Here is an 8,946-nt window from a genome sequence, read left to right on the forward strand (position 1 = left end):
AGTTCTTGCAAGGTATTTTGTAGATGGCGTTTGTTTTGCTTGTTGTCTGTATAGGGTCTTTTAAGTTCATTATCTGCTGTTTTAGTGTGTTGGTGGGTTTGTGGGCTACCCTGATGCCAAGAGGTCCGAGTAGTCTGGCAGTCATTTCGGAAATGCCTTTGACGTAGGGGAGAGTGGTTATGGTTTCTGGGCCCGTTTTGTCTGTTTGTTTGGGTTTGTTGCTGAGAAATCGGCGGACTGTGTTCATAGGGTACCCATTCTTTTTGAATACGCTGTATAGGTGATTTTCTTCCGCTCTTCGTAGTACCTCTGTGCTGCAGTGTGTGGTGGCTCATTGGAATAATGTTCTCATGCAGCTTCGTTTGTGGGTGTTGGGAACGAGCAAACTCACATCCAGAAACTCAACCTGAGCTACAAATCTTCTCAAAACTCGATAGTGTAGGTTAGATGGGCTTCAGATTGGTATGACAGGTCGGCACAACATCGAGGGTCGAAGGGCCTGTACTGTGCTGTAATGTTCTATATTCTATGTATGAAGCCAGTTGGCACACAGCAAGTTCCTGCAACCAGTTCATAATCAGATATTGTGTCATTTGCTATAAAAGAGATAATGGGAACTGCAGATGCTGGAGAATCGGAGATAACAAATTGTCGAGCTGGATGAATACAGCAGGCCAAGCAGCATTTTAGGGGCACAAAAAGCTGACGTTTCGGGCCTAGACCCTTCATCAGAAAAGGGGAATGGGGAGAGGGTTCTGAAATAAATAGGGAGAAAGGGCACAGACCAAAGATGGATAGAGGAGAAGATAGGTGGGGAGGTAGGGAGGGGATAGGTCAGTCCGGGGAGGACGGACAGGTCAAGGAGGTGGGATGAGGTTAGTAGGTAGGAAATGGAGGTGCGGCTTGAGGTTGGAAGAGGGGATAGGTGAGAAGAAGAACAGGTTAGGGAGGCAGGGACGAGCTGGGCTGGTTTTGGGATGCAGTTGGGGGGAGGGGAGATTTTGAAGCTGGTGAAATTACATTGATACCATTGGGCTGCAGGGTTCCCAAGCGGAATATGAGTTGCTGTTCCTGCAACCATCAGGTGGCATCATTGTGGCACTGCAGGACGCCCAGGATTGACATTTCGTCTGCTGTTTGCTGGAGGACAAACAGTGATCAGGACATCATGAAGAATTCCTGCTCTCTCTCAAATTAGTCCTGAGGCTCGGGCCTAGGTTAAAATCTTTCATCTAGAGGATGGCAGTTCCAACACTGTAGCATTGTCTCAGTGGGAGCCTTGAGTTTTGTCGCAAACAACTTGAATCTACAATCTTCTGATTCAGAGGTGCCACATCTGATAACGGCAAGGGGACAGAGAGCTTGATGGTTTTGGACTGAAATTCTGGGACAGGCATCTTCCAGTCAGGACACACTCCAAGCATTGTGGACAAAGTGATGGTGAATGCTTCAATGATTGTGTAATAGCAGATATCACTCACAATCACTCATCGCATAATTTGTTTTCATAAAACTTTCCTGGAATGAAATATCAGAACCAGTCAAACAACCACTAAAAATTATCTTAGTCAACTTCCGGCTTACCCACTTACAAAGTTTTCAGCATGACTGATCATCACCAATAAATGCAGTAGTCGCTACCAGAAGTTAATTCCTTAAGGACACAACACCAATTGTCGAGTTATTCCACAGCATCTCAAGCAAATTAACAAACACAGACTCCAGTGAGTTTTATGTTTGGCAGTTCTTTGAGCTGTCTGCACATCATCTCCTGCCCCAATGAGACTCGCTGGTTTGCACCTTCTGATTTCAAAACTGGCTTCATCTAACTAGATGGCAGATGTAAAAAGAACTAAATAATGTTTAAGACGTGTGCCCCTCTGACCAGGTGCTTTTCAAGGGAAAACAGATTTTTAAATCAAACATCACTAGGTGCAATTACAAAAAGAGAAGGGAGAAGGAACTGCTATTGCACAGAGTCATTCAGTTAAGTAACATCAGCCCAAAAACCGTGAAAGGTGGAGACAGGATTCCTAACTACATTTGGAAAGGGCTATAGTGAAGTACTTGAATCAGATCATTTTAAAAGAGGGCACAGTGGGTAGCTCTCTCAGAGAACTGGTTCAGGCACAATGTGTTGATGGCTCCCTTCAACACTCCAAATGTACTGTAAACACAACCTGGTTCTTCAAATTAAATTGATGGTCTCAAGGAACTGAATCTAAGAGATGTGTTTGAATCAGGACCCCTATAATTGGTATTCCTTAAATCTGTCAAAACAGGAGAGCTGAAATTAAAACTTTTGAAAGAATCCAAGTGTTGACCAGTTCTTAGGAAGCATGAAATCAGAAGCTTAAAAGGACAAATACAGTGGCAGCTATGATGTATGCAGAGGCCAAAATGACAAATTTGAAAAGGATTAAAAAAGCTCACAACTAACATCTGATGTTCAAAATCTTGTTTAATTTCAAAAACACAGAAAACATAATGGTGAACGCGACACTACAAACAAATTTCTACAACACTCCTCACAACATAATCAAGAGGCCAGGGCCACAGAAAACTGGACACCAAATGAGAGTCAGATTTGGAGGCAATAAGGGAACTGGTAAAGGGCAAGTGCAGCCGAGTCAAATCAAACTGGAGACAATAAGACCACGAGAAAGATTTGATTCAAAGCATTAAGACTTTGAAGTCTAGACACAGCAAGCAGTGCAAGGAATCGCTATAGCTTTGGGGCAACAACTCTGCTGCTGGGTATTGCAGGAGTGGTGACAGGTCACTGAATATCAAATACATTGGAATTTCTTCACTGGACTAAGGTGAAGCTGAACCATCGCAGTGACAACTTATGAATTAAATCTCTGGCACTATTGAAATAACTTCTTCATTAATCCTGCTCCCCCACTTCTTGGCCCAGAGTCATGCACTGTTCAGTTTCAATGTCCTTTTACAAATTACTCTTTAATTTGCTTCAACTGCCCTCATTGAGGTCATCACAAATCACAGCAGCAAAAAGAAAATCTCATTTTCTCCATCTCTTTTTAAAACTGATTTTAAATCTGTCCCCTCAGATATCCAAACTCCTGCTGGTGGGGGTGGGGAGAAACTTATCCCTAGTTTGTCTCACAAAGATATGCATAATGTTACAAACTTTAAAAACAAAGTGGTACCAAAATAGTCATGCCCTTGCACACACTCAGTTGAGAATCCAACAGACAGTGGCTATGAATGGTCTGTAGGAGAGCTTGCAAAGTAGCCAGGGTGCAGGACCAAGAGTTCCTATTTTACAGCTTCTTGTCTGACTTCACAAATGGAGGATGAAGTACAGCTCATATTGTTTTCTTCTTTCACAAAGAGTTTGCACTTGGTTGACAAACCAAGATAAGAGACAACCTGTCCTCTTCCAACCGTGACCCAGTAAAATCTGTCACTTATTTACATAGGTGGATGAGACTGTTGCAATGTTAAGGTGTGGCTCAATAGTTATGTTATCTGACTGTAAATAACACGTAATAAAAATTGGTGAAGATAAGGGAGCATGGTCAGTGTCAAAGCATATTAAATAACGACTAAAAAATGAGGCCGTAAATATTTCTGAAGGAAGCATTTGTTAAAGATCAAATCTAATCACTAACTCTTTCCAAGTGCCAGCACAGGGACAGTTGGATGAACAGCCTTTGTCAGTTGAAATAATTAAGGTACATACATAAACCTCAAAGGAAAGAAAACTGGATAGTAGTTTTTCGAACAGATGGACTAACATAGACAAGTCAAACTGTATGTTCTTCAATGTTTACCTAGAAAAATTGCAAGCCTATTTAAGACATTAGACCAGCAACTCTCAGCGAAGAGACGGAGAGAAATGATGCTGGCTATCATCAGGACATCAGAGAAAACAGACCTCAGATTTATGGCTGTGCTCAATGAACTACAACAGACACTGGGGATTACACCTTCAGAGGATTACTGGGGCTATTTACAATGTTGAGAGGGCAAAAGTGAATCAAACATAGGTACTTACAGCACAACAATAAAACAAAGTGAGGAAAAATGTTTGGAATTTGGTGGGAAGCTGACAGATAATCAAGATTAAGAAATTTAGAGAAATTGACATTATTAAAATAATGGTACTAGAAAAATTAATAAGATGAACAGATGAAAGAGAGTAATGCCCAGTACCTGATGGGCATTGGATGTGATCTTCTAAAATGGTATAGATTTGAGAACAATCTCCTGATTGGAAGGAAGCCAAAAGCACCAAGAACATGTTTAATATACATTGACTCTTTACTCTCACAAAAGTCCCAAGCCATTTCACAGAGACATTAGAAAAGAGGGTTCGACACTGAACAACACAAGATGATAAGAGGGCAGATTTACTGAAGAATACTTTAATAAGGGTCTTAAAAAGAAAAGGGAAATAGAAGGCAGAGATATGAAGGCACAGCGACAGTGGAGGGATGAACATTTGGGAGATTCCAGATTTCAAGCACCACAGGTACCTTGAAGGTTGTCACGCTGGAGGAGAGACAAAGATTATGTCACGAAAGTCTGTAAGAACAATGATGAGAAGTTTAAAATTGAGATGCTACTTGACAAAGACTATGTTGGTCACTAAGTCTGGGGGCTGCTTCAAAAGACCTGGTGTAAGTTCAGACATGGGCAGCAGAATAAATGGAATGTGGCTATTCAAGAAACAAGAGTGAAAAAAACAGGGTACAGTGGGCCAATACATGTGGCAGCAATCGGCAAAATGCACCAATCTATTATAACCATAGTGGCATCTCGGCAATCAGACAGCTGTATCCTGGTATTCAATATAGAATTATGAAAGAAAAGTGGTGTTTTAAGAACTTATGCAATTTGATGCTGTAACTAGTAGTGTAGGCAAGTGGCAACAAATATATTTGCATTTTGAAAAGCATTTCATGATGTGCCACATGAAATGGAAATGCCAAAAATGATTCTGGAATTGGAGGCAATTGTTTAACACTGATTGAGGCCTGACTAATAGAAATAAAGTGGTCATTATCAGGTTGTCATTTGTGATATGAATGACTTGAGCCTCAGCTATTTTCAATCCAAATCCATAATGGCAAGGAAGAAGCCAAATGTAACATGTCAGAGTTTGTTAACAGTTTAAATTCTCATCTAACTTTGCAGAATGAGGAATTTGTAAAGGAAGAATGATTAAATACATAGGTAAGAATGGCATGTGGATGAATGTAATGTGGAAATGTGTGAAGTTACCCACTTAAGTGGAAAAACAGGAAGTATAATACTTAATCAATGCTTGAAGACTCAAAAAAGTTTGTGCTTGGTGGGACCCTAGTGCTGCTGCACATAAATCTCCAAGTTAACAAACAGGTATAGCAAGTAATCAAATCACAGCAAGAGGATGACATTCAGCCTGGCAAAAGCAATTCATCTGGTATCAACTCTTTCCCCGTAGCCCTGCAGTTTTCCCTTCAGTTCTCTTTTGACAGCCACAATTCAATCTACCTTCTCAGATTCAATGAGGAAAACATTTTGACATCCTTGATTACTAAGGGACTGGAGTGAAGAATTCTCACCTAAAATGTCAAGCTCCACATGAGATCACAGTTAGAGTAGTGCGTGCAGTTTTGGTCTCCTTATCTATGGAAGGATACACTTGTTTCAGATGGTTTGGGACTGAGCTTTACCAGGCTGACAATCTGGAACTAGAGACTGTCCTACAATGGGGTGTTTTGTAGACGCTGATGATATTTGAGAAGTTAGAAGAATGAGAGGTGATTTAATCGAAACATAATATTTTGAAATGCCTCAATAGGGTAAATGCTCATGTGATATATTCCCATGGCTACAAAGACTAAAATGAGAGCTCAATTGTCAAATAACAGGTCGATGATTTAGAATTGAAATGAGAATTAACATTTTCTCAGGATGGTGAACATTTGGACAATCCTAGCCCAGAAACTTGTGGACAGTCAATGACCAATAGATCTTTGGATACTAAGGGAATAACACAATGAGGATTGTACTGAAGGTGCATCTGGGGATCAGTCACAGACATACTGAATGATTGAAAAGGTTCAAAGAGTTGAATGGACTACTCTTGCTTAAAAACTGTATTAAGGTCACAGGGGGATAAATGGCAAAAAATGACAATGTTGCATGTCATGGGAACATGCGAATCTGAATAGACAGATGTATACAGGGATTTGCAGGAGGGAGTACTGTGGAGAGATGATGCCCTGACCGTGACATGCTTGGAAGGAACAAGTGAGAATTCCCAAAGCTTTACCACTGGTGTCAGTGTAGACTATCAGTAATAACAAGTATAGGATGACATTATTTGATTGTGAGGATGGAAAAACTCAATGAGCCTGGCACAATTCACAAGTTCTTCTGCAGAGCTGACAATATATGCCAAGACCGTGCTGGGAGTAATGATTAGAAATGGGAGTGACACCAAAAACAGAAGAGTAAACATTGAGCTTTTTGAGGAACACGTGAAAAGGAGGGAGTCAATGATCACGTAAACAAATATGTACATCAAGAAGGTTGGAGGTTCGGGAGAATAGAGTCAAAGGGACCAAGAAGTCATTCTCTTAAACAAAAGCTGTTTGTATTTCTCAGATTTCAAATACTGGTAACACCTGAAACTCAAAAATGTTTTCCCAAAACCTCACTTAATTATGATACGGGTACAATTAGTTGCAATGTCAAGCCGGAGATCAGCAAGTTGCATTCAAGTCGCAGCCTTCACATCATTAAATATGCAAAGCACTTCACGGCATTTATTCAAAGTTTGGCACTGAGCTACCTAATGAAGTTTTAGGAGAGGAAGGGGTGGATTTAAGGCAGTATCCAAGGAGCAGAGCAACTGGTAGAAAAACAAAGACACGGATTGTATACCAGGTTCTACCACAACTATATTTCTGGGAAGGCAGGTAAACAGGCGAGTGCATGGCACAGCCCTATGGCCACAGTGCGACTTCTCTTTGTATCAAGTTCATCAGATGCACGAGAATAATTGGAAAAGACCAGATTAGATTTCACACTCTGAACAGGTTGTTGTTAAGTATTACTGTGTACAGAATGTCCTTCGACCCACTGCCACAGACACAGCTCATGAAAAAGATACTATGGAAGAGCAATCTACCCAGATGAATTCCAAGTCCAGTACACTAACGTTCAAACTGCCAATTCAAAAAGGTGTCAGGTTACGTAAGTACTTGATTTAATTTGAACCTTGGAACAAATTTATGCTAAGCTACCAGGAAACCAGAGACAGCCAAAAAATATCTTTTATCTAGTGCAAGTGGTCTAACTCCAAGATCTGTGCAAAATATAAAGTTGTCTCTTTCAAAAATACGAAGAGCCCAGATTTCTCAATGTCATTATTCCACTCCATTCTTCACCAACATATCATATGGTCACAAAAGAGACAATTGTGTAGTCCATTGTTTTGTGGATGCCCTTGCAAAATCCTGTAGGACTTAAAGCACTGCACTCATCCCAAGGAATGGGGCAGCATAGGGTGGTGGTAGTGACAAGAAATAGCATTGTGGCTCATCTCATGAAACTCCTCTGTTATTTCACATTTATTTTAAAGAATGCAAATAACATTAGTGAGGTCAAAATTGATCACCTCTCTTCGGTGTTTTAAGATGAAAGTGAGAAAACTCATTGCTGTAGGTTTGGAGTCACATGTAGACCAGAACAGACAAGGATGACAAATTTCCTTCCATAAAGGACATCAGTGAACCAATGATTTTGACTAATTTCAACAGTTTCACAGTCCAGTCTCCTGATTGCAGTTTATTTTTTTCATTTCTAGACTGAGACCTGGGTCTGCGAATGTATCTTGAATTTTGACCCCAACTTTTTCACTGTGCCAAGAAATCAAAAGATGCTCTCTTTCGATTTGACAAAATATTCTGAAAAGCAGCTCCTTCTATTGCAATACCAGACAATCTGGAACAGCAATTTTAAACAGACTTTCACTGCTTATGCGCAAGCTTCAGGGCCATGCCACAAGATATCATTTGCAACAGAAGACAAGAACAATTGCTTTGTCAGAAGGCAGCAGATCATATTCAACATGCAGATACACACCGCAGAGGGATGGGCAGCTGATGGCTTACTTTGGGAGCATGCGAATGGATTTGCACATCAAAAACTGGTTAAGATAATGGGCAAAAGGAGCCAGAAGGGGGATGTGCAAAGATTTTTTTTAATCAAACATGCTTGAGATGAGGAACGAGCTGCTTAAAGAGCTGATATAAAATCCAATCATGACTCCCAAAATCAAATAGATAAACACTTCAAAATCAAACATTTACTGACCCAAGGAACATTGAGAGAGGAGGAATAGCTTGACTATTCCTATAAGATGGGTCAAATGACTTTCTGCTGTGCTGCAGGATTTCAGACGATTGCACAAACTCCTTTGCAAAGTCCTTTCCTATTGCTGAAAGATATGGGAACACAACCATCATCTCTTGGCTCCTCTGGATAGCTTGTTGAGAAGATTGGCACCTACAACCTGCAGACCCATCAAACACAATGGCCTGTCCTGCCAACAGACTGAGGTCTGGAAGTAGGCTGCCTTTCCAAGATGGTTTGTGCTACACAAGTTCAATGCATTGGAAATGTTGCCAAGTATTGTCCGCTGGTCATCAGTTGTCAATTATGTAGCCAACAACCAGAGGATTACATTAGTGAAGCAGGGCCGAGCAACAGTGATAAAAGTTGAATTAATATAGTGACAGACTGAATAGCTTGGTGCCAGAGACTAGCCAATCGGAAGTACAATCAGATAACCAACCTCCCTCCTTTAACTAGCTGCAAGGGTCTCCATGGGACAACAGCCCAGTGGGTAGTTGGTCTCAAGTGATGAGCAGGAACCCTACCCACACACTGTTCCGATATAAACATGTTTCAACTGATCTCATT

Source organism: Stegostoma tigrinum, chromosome 40 (genome assembly GCF_030684315.1).
Source record: "Stegostoma tigrinum isolate sSteTig4 chromosome 40, sSteTig4.hap1, whole genome shotgun sequence".
Taxonomy (NCBI): Eukaryota; Metazoa; Chordata; class Chondrichthyes; order Orectolobiformes; family Stegostomatidae; genus Stegostoma; species Stegostoma tigrinum.